Here is a 13,843-nt window from a genome sequence, read left to right as displayed (position 1 = left end):
CCTATATTCAATGCACTGACCAATAAAGGCAAGCATATAGTGCTTCTCAAAAGGGTAGAAGATACATCTTGTTGAATTACGATCCCACCTTTTTCATTTTTACTACCCAAGAGGTGCTGAATCTGTATTTACTTTTATTGTCCCTGTCTGCACTAAAGAACCCTCTTTCCACCCCTTCTTTAGAACACTATTGTGTGTGCATGTTTGATATCACACTTCCTTGTTTTTCTTGGGTTTAGTAGATAATAAAACCCCACTCTGTCTCACTCAAGGAACCTTGGAATTAACTCTCTTACATTTTTGGAGAAAGTGAGGACTGCAGATGCTGGAGATCAGAGTCAAGAGTGTGGTGCTGGAAAAGCACAGCCAGTCAGGCAGCATCCGAGGAGCAGGGGAATCAATATTTCGTGCATGAGCCGTCTCTTACATTTTTGATCTGGTAAGCTGTGTTGAATTGAAATGTGATAACAACGCACTGTAAAGAAAGTAAGATATTGGCAGTGAGCAGTGGAGCGAATGTTAAAAAGAGGGGAGCTGATATTAACAGTATTGAAATGTTTCTTCAGTGATTGACAGCAATTTTGAATATCATGGAAATTCAGCCTGTGTTCCTCTATGGGACATGTTGTGTAAATTCTATGCTATTAATAATGCAGTACCGCATCATCCAACATGGTGATACTCTTACCATGGTTTAGATTAGATAAGTAATGGTCCTCTTCAGTTTGTGAGTTAGAAGTCTAGGAATTTCTGCAGTACACCCTTTGAAGGAGCACAGCCTCATTAGCATCATCTTTTGAGTTTCCATGGGATTTTTGATGTGTCCAAACACCCAAAGTTGTGATCAGTTTCAGTGCAGTGTTGACACAATGAATGCTGACAGTTTTGCCACAGTAAAATCCAAACCATTAACGTTATCTGATGACTGAATACATTGTGAACAGTCTGTGTGTGTTTGAAGGACACAAGCTTGATTGAATAAATAGGTTTCTCTCCATTTTACGTTTCCAGTTGGTCTTTAAGTTGACCGCTGATGGTAAATTTCCTGATAATGCCACTCCGGCACAGAGCTTAGCCTGCTAAGCAGTCATATCAAGGACAACCTGCACAGCTCTTGATTCATCATCTATTAATATGATAGATGAAATATTGTGGGCTGAAGTTTCCCAGCATATGCTGCCAGAAGTACACAGCGGGGAAATGTAAACTCCAGATGAAATTTAGAAATTAATAGTTTTCCAATTATTGAAGCCACGTTATGGAAAGACTCCAAATTAAGTTTAAAGATAGGGGAAATATGGCTGTACACATGCCTTGGAAGGATTGGTAATGTTGGAGGATGCATCGAGGGCACCCATTACAGTGAGAGCACTTAGAAGCGATAGGTTACCTTAGTAGAATTTTCCGTTAAAGTTATGGAAAAGGTCAGGGTGAATTGCTGAAATCCCTGTCCCCTTCCCACCTAATTGTAATGAGTAAATTTTTGAGAGGAAGATCTAAGTGTGGGCTGTTCCTAACTCCTGACTGTATGGATGATTAGAATCACAAGCAGCAGGCTTTTCATGCTTTTAAACCGGGAAAATTGTTTACAGAGTCATGGGGTCATAGAAATGTACAGCACAGAAACAGGCCCTTTGGTCCAACCTGTCCATGCTGACCAGACATCCCAACCCAATCTAATCCCACCTGCCAGCACCCGACCCATATCCCTCCAATCTCTTCCTATTCATATACCCATCCAGATGCCTTTTAAATGTTGCAATTGTACCAGCCTCCACCACTTCCTCTGGCAGCTCATGCCAATCACGCACTATCATCTGCGTGAAAATATTGCCCCTTAGGTCTCTTTTATATCTTTCCCCTCACCTGAATCTATGCCATCTGGTTCTGGACTCCCCCACCCCAGGGAAAAGACTTTGTCTATTTATCTTATCCACACACCTCATGATTTTGGCAGCTATAAGGTCACCCCCTCAGCCTCCAATGTTCCAGGGAAAATAGCCCCAGCCTATTCAGTCTCTCTTTGTAATTCAAATCCTCCAACCCTGGCAACATCCTTGTAAATCTTTTCTGAACCCTTTCAAGTTTCACAACATCTTTCCGATAGGAAGGAGACCATAATTGCACGCAATATTCCAACAGTGGCCTCACCAATGTCCTGTACAGCCGTAATATGACCTCCCAATTCCTGTACTCAATACACTGACCAATAAAGGAAAGCTTACCAAACGCCTTCTTCACTATCCCATCTACCTGCAACTCCACTTTCAAGGAGCTATGAACCTGCACTCCAAGGTCTCTTTGTTCAGCAACACTCCCTAGGACAACATGACCTCCCAACTTCTATACTCAATACTCTGACCAATAAAGGCAAGTTTACCAAATGTCTTCTTCACTACCCTGTCTACCTGCGACTCTACTTCCAAGGAACTATGACTCTGCATTTCAAGGTCTCTTTGTTCACCAACACTTCCAAGTTAAATATTAATCTCAAAATCCCACTGTGGGTTCCCATTCATGTAATCGCATACAAAAGCAGTCTCAAGGAAAGCACAATTGGACGGTTTAGTGCATTCTTATCAGCTTGAAAAAAAAACTGGTTCAAAATTCACTTGGTTATCTTGTTTAGTGAATAAGTACATTGATGGAAAATATTCTTCACATTTGTAGCGCAGCGTAGCTGAGTTCAACAGCCAATGTAATGTGCAGATATTGTTTGCAGAATTTTTTTGAAGTGATTGTCTGCCTGCAGGTTACAAATTTCCATTACCAGTGGATTGGTTTGCTGTTTAATGGACATGGAATGGAACAGACCTGGAGATCCTACAATGCTGCAGCCTTCAGATCTTTCTCAGACTTCTTCTGTGTCTCCCCTTGCTGCTTAAATAAGTACACTTTATTTGAAGACTCAAAAGATTCAAACAAATGTGAGTGCTTCACCATGTGACATCCAACAACTGTGAATTAGGGTTATAGAGATGTGCAGCATGGACACAGACCCTTCAGTCCGATTCATCCATGCTGACCAGATATCCTAAATTAATCTAGTCTCATTTGTCAGCACTTGGCCCATATCTCTATAAACCCTTCCTATTCATGTACTCATCCAGATACCTTCTAAAAGTTGTAATTGTTCCAGCCTCCACCACTTCCTCTGGCAGTTCATTACATACATGCACCACTGTCTGTGTGAAAATGTTGCCCCTTTGGTCCCTTTTATAACTTGCCCCTCTCACCTTAAAGCTATGCCCTGTAGTTTTGGACTCCCCTATCCTGGGGAAAAGACCTTAACTATTTACCCTTGTTACAACACGGGGTAAACCCTTCTGCTTAATTTAAACCAACAACACAGAAAAGATTTATCCCATGCCGTAATCTGTGAAAATTGAGAGACCAAGAACTATTTAAAGAAAAAATTAACAACTTTATTTCTTAGAGTATAATAGAGACTAATCAGCTCACAACTGTTCACAACTATCCTATCTTTTACTTTCCCTTTCAGAAAACACCGATAAAACACCTGATTAAGATTCACTGAAAAATTCAAATTTCAAAACCAGCCCAGCAGTCGAGTTTTCTCTTTGCAGATTTGCTGTCCAGGTCAGTGTCATTTTTTTTCTCTGTGCAAACTCCTTCTCTAGCCAGGTACCTCTCACACAATTCTGACTTAGCAGTCCACATGTGTTGGTCTTATGGCTGTTCTCCTCCCAACTGTTCAATTTTCCCCAGTCTTATACCCCAAAGCAACAGATTGTTTCCTTGGTTTTTAATATTGTCAATATACTAAATTCATACTTGATTGGGCATTGGTATTTTGGGGTATAATTTAATCTGATTGGCCGAATTTGAATTTATTTTTGTCTTCAGGTAACCAGCTGCACTAACTCCTGGACCATATGCTACATTGTATCTTGTTGAGAATATTTTGTGCTGTCAGGTACTTATGTAGCTTTTAACTTTCTTAAAGGTATAGTACACCACACAGTACACCATAACATCCTATCTGTGCCCTTCATGATTTTATAAACCTCTATAAGGCTACCCCCAATCTCCAATGCTCCAGCGAAAATAACCACAGCATATTCAGCCTCTCCCTAAAAAAAACCTCCAACTGGGGCAACATCATTGGAAATCTTTTCTGAATCTTTTAAAGTTTAACAATATCCTTTCTATAGCAAGGAGACCAAAATAGAATGCAGTATTCCAAAAGTGGAATTCTTTACTAAATATTGTGGTTTTCTTTGATTAATATACCACACTCTGTTTATTGTTGCTAGATTACTGTCTCATTGATTAAAGACATTTACTTTGATGAGTGAACAATATTCTTTCAATGCACCCATTCAGTTCAGGAATGACTTCTAATGGTCTTTCAGGAAATGTGTAACTGATACCTTTTAGTCTCAGACATACTTTTTGCCGTTCTTTGGACATAGACTGTAGGCTGTATCTAATGTTTTTTCTGGCTCAGTTTGGGTTGCTTTTTAGAGGGTATGAGGCCTTGAGTTTTTCACCATATCTTACCAAACTTGCCTCATTAATTACCTACCATTGTCTTATCTCATCTTGTGTCCCATCTCGCCATTTGATGTTCTCAGACAACTTGCCACTAAGCCGATATCTTCTGAAACACCAGCATTCCCTCGCACAGGCGCTGCCTTCAAAAGCCTGTTGTGCACCCGGACAAATGCTGGCAATTTAAGCTGATATTGCATCGTGGAGGGATTTAAATTGGACAAACCAATCGAGGTGTTGATTTATTTAAACCAGCTTAGTGATTCCGTATCAGACATCAGGAGGTTTATTTTAATGAGTACATTTGTGGTTGAGCCAGACCCTGTACCTGTGTGATTTTGTTTTATAATTTTTATAAAATCTAAGAACCATTGTAAGGGTTAAAATGGGAACCGCAAAAAGAAGACAGTGAGATTAACTCAGGAATGCCACTAGGTGAACAGGTTTCATTCAATGAGGTCGTTGTGAACAGGATTTGTCTTGAAAAAGCATGGAAAAAGTGGAAATCATCCATATTTGTTGCAAAGAGTAGGAATCATTAGTTGCAAAATCATGGGAAAAGCTCCAGTACAGCATTACACAGTATCAGCATTGCAAAACTGCAGACATAAAGGCCTTTGAGGAAGATTTAGCAGTAGAAATAATATCAGGAAGATTTAATTTCAGATATTCCAGATAAAACATAGAATTTGTTATCTTGGAGAAAACAATTCTTAAGATACAGAATAGCTTCGAAATTTGAAACAATATTAGAAGTTGAGCAAGTTAATAAACTTATTAGATTAGATTACTTACAGTGTGGAAACAGGCCCTTCGGCCCAACAAGTCCACACCGACCCGCCGAAGCGCAACCCACCCATACCCCTTACCTAACACTAGGTGCAATTTAGCATGGCCAATTCACCTGACCTGCACATCTTTGGACTGTGGGAGGAAACCGGAGCACCCGGAGGAAACCCACGCAGACACGGGGAGAACGTGCAAACTCCACACAGTTAGTCGCCTGAGGCGGGAATTGAACCCAGGTCCCTGGCGCTGTGAGGCAGCAGTACTAACCACTGTGCCACCATGCCGCCCGCAAAATTGGGTGTGTGGCTGGTGCCCTCATAATTCATCAGTGTTGTCAAAGAAGCAACTGATGATGTTTCTGAAAATCTTTGAAAATTACTTTAATCAAAGAACAAAGAAACTTCTTAAAAGAGCAAGGCACAATAGAAACAATGAAATCCACAGGTAATTTAGTTAATGATTGCTACAGATTAGTGGGAAGATCATTCAGTCCATGTGACATTTTATACATTCCTACTTTGGAAATAGAACCTGTTTGATTCAAGGTTGGAATACAGACAGACTCTAACTTAGCACCTTTAGTGCATTGGCTGAATTGAGATGTCACCTTTTTTTTTCAGAACCTTAAGTTATGTCAGGAATGTGACTTGGAAGAAGGTCTAGGATTTATATATTAATGAATTGAAGCCTACAACCCATTCTAAGTAATTAAAGGCTTACGGCAATCTAAGTTTGTTTAATACATCGCATCCATTGTATGACACTTTGATCTTTTATTATAAATTCTGTGATCCTGCCCCACTAGCTACCTGACAAAGGTACACAAGCAGGAGGCTGGGAGAACACAGCAAGCCAGGCAGAATCAGAGGTTGGAGAAGTCGACGTTTCAGGCGTAACACTTCTTCTGGATTGGGGGTGGGTGTAGGGGGAGCTGCAGATAAAGGGTGTGTGGGGTCAGGCTGGTGAAGTGGGGATAGGTGAAGACAGTTAGAAGGTACAACTTGGTTGGTTGATGGGAGGAATGAATCCGGTAGGTGGCTGAGAGGAATGGAAGGGAGGAGGAGGGGCTGGGAAGGGAGCTGTGGGATGGAAAGGGAGGTAATTTGAAATTGGGGATCTCAATGTTGAGCCTTCTGGGCTTTAACAGTGCTCCAAAAGTTTGTACTTCCAATTAAACCTGTTGGACTATAACCTGGTGTTGTTTGATTTTTAACTTTGTCCACCCCAGTCCAACACCTGCACCTCCACATTACAGTCTGAAGATGTGTTATGTATTAATGTTGAAGCCACTATAAAGTAGGGATATACAAAGACTCAAAATATAGAGATCATGATCAAAAATGAATTGTTAAATTCAGAGATTCAGGATACTGCAAAAAAACTATATTGTCTTTGTCTCTCTTTAAAACAACTTAGACAACTCTGACCAGAATATTATGAATGAATTTGCCCAAGTGTCCCACAATACTAAAGCAGGAAAATGAATATGAACACAAGCCGATAGCAGAGCAAAATAGTCCCACTTTATTCGAAACACAATTATTAAACGTTCTCTCTCTCTCAAACTCTTAATAGTTTGAAACAACAGTCAATCATTTAGATGGTATGCTACTGTCAGTTTCATTGTGTATCAGGAACTTTCTATCTGGGCTCTCCTTTGTTTAGTTGATAAGTTGTTGGGTTTTGTTTGTCCAATATAGCCGTTGCCTTTTATGTTCTGCTAATATCATTAGTAACCGTCTGCTATGTTTGCACTGTGCCTGGTGTGTGGGTTTTGTGATTTCAGTGCTTTTTACTTGACCAATGTACCCAGCATCCCTTGCTGTTTGGCCAAGTTAGCAATCTGTCTGTGCTTTAACGGCCAGGAGACTGCTACAAGCAAGTCCTGATGAAGGGCTTTTGCCCAAAATGTCGGTTTTCTGGCTGTCAGATGCTGCTTGACCTGCTGTGCTTTTCCAGCACCACTCTAATCTTGACTCAGATCCCCAGCATCTGCAGCACCCACCTCTACCCTGCTACAAGCAAGTGGCTATTTCAGCAGGATCTTTTCGTCCTCCTTGAAGGGAATTCTTCAGATTAGATGTTCCCCAAATATTATAATGAAGAAACTGCACATTTCCATTCAAAAGTATTCTCTGCAAAGAAAATCCAAAAGTAAAAGATCATTTGGTGCAGAGGGATTCGCAGACCTCACACCGTCAATAACAGAATCAAAGTCTACATTATTTAATCCAGATTCACAAATATTCCAATTCCAAAGATAACAGATTATGGGAGCACAAGGAACCTTCCAATGTGCCTGCATTTGTAAAGCCGGGGGCTATGGGGAAAGATTTAACCATTTAAAGCCTCTCAAATATTTTCTGAATTCCAACTACTTCCCTTAAACATTCCATAGCTAAATCATAACCAAAGCCATTGTTTTTAAATTTCTTATCATTCTGCATTCTTTTGTGCAGATATCACCATCCTGATAATCTTCTTTATTTGCTAGGATGTCCTTGGCTGTTACTGTTTTCAGAAATCCCTGGCAATCACCTGAATTTGTTGCTGTAACAATTTAGGTGTGCAAGAGAACTAAATCTTTCCTCCTCCTTCAATATTAATGTTAAAATTCAGTGACACCTTGGGCTCGCTCAATGTTGCATATTCCTCTGCCTTTTCCTGCCAAGTTACCTATTAACAATGAGACAACTGGACTACATTTCTTTCTAGGAGAGCAGTCACACACTGGAATCTCAATTTAAGTTGAACTTTGAGCCTCCAATTTCCACTGTGCTTGAGCTAGAGCCAGAATCAATCTAATTGCATGAGTTGATAGGAGATCAACATTTTTCTGCAGCTTTTCATTCTCAATCACTCACTTCCCAAAGAAAATGAGGGGGAAAAAATAATAAAAATCATAGAATCCCCACAGTGTGGAAGTAGGCCATTGGACCAAATGACCCACCGAGAAACATCCCACCCAGACACCGCACCCCCCCCCCCCCCGCCCACTTATCTCTGTAACACTGCATTTCCCGTGACTAACCCACCTCGCCTGCACACTATGAACAATTTAGCATGGCCAATCCACCTCACCTGCACATCTTTGACTATGGGAGGAAACTGGGTCTTAGCTCTTTACATCAATTGTACACCCTGGGTTCAGCTAATTACTGATGAAATGGGAGTACTCACAACAAGGCCTTTTAATTTCAATGGTGTGACTGAAGTGCAAGGAAACTGTAAAAATGGGAGCAACTATGGTTTGATAAAATTTTATGATATGGTAAGATATATTACTAGGTCATCTATCCCATTCAAAATCGGGTGTATTCCAAGACACATTACCATGACAATAACATAGATCACATATCCCAGTAAAGACAAAACATGGTGGTGCTGTCCACTGACCTTGAGAAAAGCTGAGCACAAAGAATCAGTAAGCCCTGTGGTGTGGGATTCCTCTTTCCAGACGTTTGGTGTCAAGTCAAAGCATATCCAGCTGTCCAACAATACAAATGTCATCAAGTATTAATATTCACATAGACAGTCAATCCTTCAATTTAATTCAATTATGTAAAAATAGTTAAATAAATAATCAGCATTTACACAATTAAAATAGTTAATAGTTAAATAGTTTTCAGTTACTAGGGGTGTACTGCAAGGACCTGTTTTGGGGCCACTGCTGTTTGTCATTTTTGTAAATGACCTGGATGAGGGTGTAAAAGAATGAGTTAGTAAATTTGCGGATGAGTTCAGTGGTGTTGTGGATAGTGCCAAAGGATGTTGTAGGTGACAGAAGGACATAGATAAGCCATAGACCTAGGCTGAGAGGTGGCAAATGGAGTTTAATGTGGAAAAATGTGAGGTGATTCACTTGGAAGGAGTAACAGGAATGCAGAGTACTGGGCTAATGGTAAGATTCTTGGTCAAGTAGATCTCAGTGTCCATGTACATAGATCCCTCAAAGTTGCCACCCAGGTTGTTTTGGTTGTTAAGAAGACATATGGTATGTTATCTTTTGTTGGTAGAGTGATTGCGTTTTGGAGCTATGAGGTCATGCTGCAGCTGTACAAAACTCTGTTGTGGCCACACTTGGAGTATTGAGTGCAGTTCTGGTCACCACATTATAGGAAGGATGTGGAAGCTTTGGAAAGGGTTCAGAGGAGGTTTACTAGGCTGTTGCCTGGTATGGAGGAAAGGCTGAGGGACATGAGGCTGTTTTCATTTGAGAGAAGAAGGTTGAGAGGTGACTTAATTCAGACACATAAGATAATCAGAGGGTTAGATTGGTTGGACAGTGAGAGCCTTTTCCCTCAGATGGTGATGGCTAGCACAAGAGGACATAGTTTAAATTGAGGGGTGATAGATATAGGACAGATGCCAGAGGTAGTAAGGGGGTGGAACAGTCTGCTTGCAACAATAGTAGACTCACCAACTTTAAGGGCATTTAAGTAGTCATTGGATAGACATATGGACGAAAATGGAATATTGTAGGTTACATGGACTTCAGATTAGTTTCACAGATTGGGGTAACATCGAGGACCGAAGGGCCTGTACTATGCTGTAATGTTCTGTGTTCTAAAAATCACAAACACCTGATGTTGTGTGATTTCTATTTTTGTCCACCCCAGTCTAACACCGGTACCTCCACATCACAATTAAGATAGAAACGGAAATATCATAACTTCCTTTTAAAAAATAATTCCTTTAAAAAGTGATGTAATTAATAATTATGAAGAGATGTAACAGTCCATGAATTAGTTTTCAGGAACAGTAAGGTTATTTATCAGGAAGTATGATCTCAGTGTGCCATCAATGGCATAGTAACACCTCATTCAACGAGATACATCGTCTTTTTGAGGGCTTTTAAAATGAGACCAATAGATTATTAGGGCAACATTTCATCAGTTCAGTGATCTTTAATTGATGGCAGTCTGAGGATATAAGTGCTGATAGTAAGTGCTGAATCACTGGCATAGGTCTTGTGGTGTAATAGTTGTGTCCATACCTCTGGGTCAGCAGGCCCAGTTTCAAATCCACCTGTCCCCAGAGGAGTATCATAATTTGTCTGAACAGGTTGATTAAAAAAATTTCAGATTGATTGACAGCAATTTCTGTATTTGACATCTGTTTTGTTATCATTACAACTGTAAAGTCCAGGACAGTGTTTGAATCAGTACTGGTAGCATTTTCAATACTTATTTGAATCTGACAATGATCGAGCAATTCTGTTGAAGTCAGTTTTGAAACTTCTAACTCCTCTGGTCCTGTATACAAGAGGAAGAGACTTGCTTCATTCAAAGTATGCAATGAAACAGCTTTTGCTTCCATGGGGTATATTTTGACAAACATTCAAAAATACTGGGATTGTTTGAAAACTATAAAGCCTTGAAGAATTTTTTGCCAATTATTTTCTCAACAATAGTTTTGCCCCACTTGAAGGTTTATGTTTCTATATTGTTTCTTCAATACCTTAGGTATTATGTTTAATGCTGCCATAAGTCTGAACCTTGTTACTGTTGCCAGCAGACGAAATATCCATCACAACCACTGGTATTGCCATTTCCTGCATTAGGGAATGAATGATAGTGTTATCAAAGTCTACCTTAAGAATCACCTAGAATCATATTATCACATTTCAACTCCATTCATAAAGTGACTTTTGCCATTAGACACAAATGCTTAAGTCTTTGTGACAAGAACTAAGAACATTTTGGGAACAGGTAGACCTAGATCTAGCAAGACAGATCCCCTTTGATCAATGATCCTTATCTGTCCAACTCCAAGTCATTGTCCTCAATCCCTCCTCTCTGCATAAATCTATCTAAGTATCTGATCAACTACTTATACTGTCACCTACAATTACCTTTACTAGTATTTTCTTCTATAGTCTATTATCCTTTGAATGCAAACATCGTCACCTGTCTTCTCTCTTTGTGCTTAACATTCTGATTTTTAAGTTGTGTCATTGGCAACTGTGTCTGCCTTGATATATTTATAAATTGATATCATTACTTATCTAAAAGCACTGACAGCCAACACAGTACACTTTGACCTTTGCTTTCAGACCATATTGTTACTGGCTGTTGCAGGAGGTTAGCCAGCTGCAATATAAGCCAAAATGCTTAACAATTAACGTCCCATCTAAAAGGATGATTCTATGTATGCTTTAGGCACATCATCATCTCATCGTTTTCAGTGAGTCAGGCTGCATTATAAGCTGGGATCAATTACTGGACAGTCACAATAGAATATATCACATGGTATCTCAGGGCAAGAACGTCAGATGCTTTCAAACTGCTTCCTCCTACCCCTGAGATACATCAAAGCTTTTATCCTGCATGCATACAAAAGAAAAGCTAAATTGTTTTTATTGCCATTAGCATAGCATAAAAAGTAGAAAGCATTACACACAGCCCAGGATATACTCAGCATTGCTCTCAGTGCTGCATGATGAATACTTTGACTGCTTCCACATTGTTTATGGGCGTCCGGATGATATTGACTAGTATATCAACTCTCGAACCACTGAGAAGTTAATATATGCACAATGACTACAAAAGAAACTTTATAATGGCTATTTTCTCAATATGAATTTGGATGGACTCATATTAGCAGGTCCCAAGATGCTTTGTAACTAATGGAGCTACTATTCGCCAGCAGTCAATATGAATTGATCAAACTCTTATTTGCCGAGTAGTCATTCAAAGTTTATTCTGGTGTCAATATTTATAGTTCAAAAATCAATTGTGCATAATCATTAAAGTAAACTTTAGAAAGCTAATCATTTGGATATGGTTTCATAAATGAGTGCTACTGATAGCTTTAACCTTTTTTGTCTGAAAGAATTCCTCAATAAACCTTGACTGATTGCAACAGCCAATTGAACTTGTGCAAATTAAAGGAATTATCATAATTAACATATTCAACATTATAACCTTTCAGTTTTATTTTCCTATTTCACCATCTTTCAAGCATAGTTCTTAGCTGCAGAACCGTTCCCAAATCCACAAAAGTTTGCTTCAAGATTGGCTGCCAGAAAGCTATGTTAGGTTCCAATCCAAAATGTCTTTGAATTTGCACATCAATCTTTCCTTCAGTGCTGTCAGGGAACTGACTAAATCTACCTGACAGAGCGAGTGGATCTGAATATCAGCCAAGCCTGGAAACCTAAATTTATAACCTGGACAAAAGCCGGATATCCCTGTATCTGTCTCTACTCACTATTGGGTTCAACCTTATATTCTTGACTTGTTTTAATTGCAAGCTATTTCTATCACATAGTATATTTTTAAAAATTTTTTTCAACAAATGAGCAATCAGTTCTGGTCACAATGATATTTAATTAATAACTGCAACTCTACAAAATATGTTTTGATGATTGAACGTAAGTACATGCAAAGTGACAGGGCCAGCAAGTGACTTGTCTCCTTGGTAGACAACTGATTCAAAAATGGGAGTTTAGCATACAGAGGTTAAATGACCAAGTCATGAGGTTCTATGAGTTCTGTTGATTTTGTTTAGTAGTTGAGTAGATATTGTGTGATTGAACTTAATTGTGGTCTAATGTTTTGTTATTAAAATGTGAAATAATATTTACATGACACAGGTATCATTTTAGCTGTCTACAACTCAAATGCTAAAAGGATAATTAAGCAAAATTAGAAATTATGTTTGTCAAGATGATATTAAAATTAAAAGGGAGATATTATGATAAATGAATCCAGGAAAATGGTAGTTTTGTTCCATTGCATTGTAGCGAGGTCAAAGCTCAAAATGTGTCAATCCATTACTAAAGGTTTTGGTTTTGTTGTGAAAAATCTGCACTAGAATAAAACTTTGAAGGGAATTAAAACCAGTGATTTTAAATATTGAATAATTAAACTGTTTGAACAAGGATAAAAGTCTGGATTGGAACTTTGAAACATTTTTGGGTGGGATCCAAATATGGAAGTCTACCCCATGCTGCTGCAGCAAGTGTAATCGTTCGTGTCGCTGTGTCCATGCCTGACGATGCTGGGAAACATGGTGCTGCAAAGATGAGGTGTACTCCTGGAGGACTGCCAGAAGAGACCGTGCGACCATACCCCTGCCAGTTTGGTTTGAGGTCACCATCCAGGTCAGTGCTATCTCCAGGGTGCGAATACCAGCGGGGCAGTAAGAAGGACAATGGTCTACTCTGCTCAGCAGGGTAAACACCGCACTCTTCTCTCTGCCACCTCATACTCATTCTATCTCTGCTCCTGCACCCAAATCACTCTAAGGCTCATGCATCCCCACTCTGACTAGTGCCTGCAATATCTTCCCTCACCAGCTTTCCTTTTTTTTTCCACCTTCTGCACAGACCCCTGCACGTCCTCTATGGTGCCCCCTTAGAACTTCGCTACATCTGCCCACCCCTTCTCCATATGCACCAGCAGCGATTGACAGGCCATTCGTTGTTATGTCATTCATTTCACACCTTTTTTTTCCCATGATGGAGAAGGCAGTCTGCAATAGGGCAGAGAGTGAGGGGGTAGGTGGATGTCCAACATCCGTATCTCAGCCTCAA

At 39.7% G+C, this 13,843-nt stretch overlaps 1 long non-coding RNA gene across 1 annotated transcript; it reads right to left on the bottom strand.

Moving 5' to 3' along the window:
- Positions 1–7,356: 7,356 nt before the first annotated feature.
- LOC132827265 (uncharacterized) lies at positions 7,357–10,855 on the bottom strand. Its single transcript, XR_009645984.1, has 3 exons — positions 10,765–10,855; positions 8,701–8,791; positions 7,357–7,439 (listed from the first exon to the last, which is right to left on the bottom strand). It is a non-coding gene; the product is annotated as an uncharacterized LOC132827265 (long non-coding RNA).
- Between the last annotated feature and the right edge of the window lie 2,988 nt (positions 10,856–13,843).

This window comes from Hemiscyllium ocellatum, chromosome 24, assembly GCF_020745735.1.
Source record: "Hemiscyllium ocellatum isolate sHemOce1 chromosome 24, sHemOce1.pat.X.cur, whole genome shotgun sequence".
NCBI lineage: Eukaryota > Metazoa > Chordata > Chondrichthyes > Orectolobiformes > Hemiscylliidae > Hemiscyllium > Hemiscyllium ocellatum.
The sequence above is the reverse complement of the archived record's forward strand: the minus strand, read 5'-3'. Positions and strand labels throughout refer to the sequence as shown.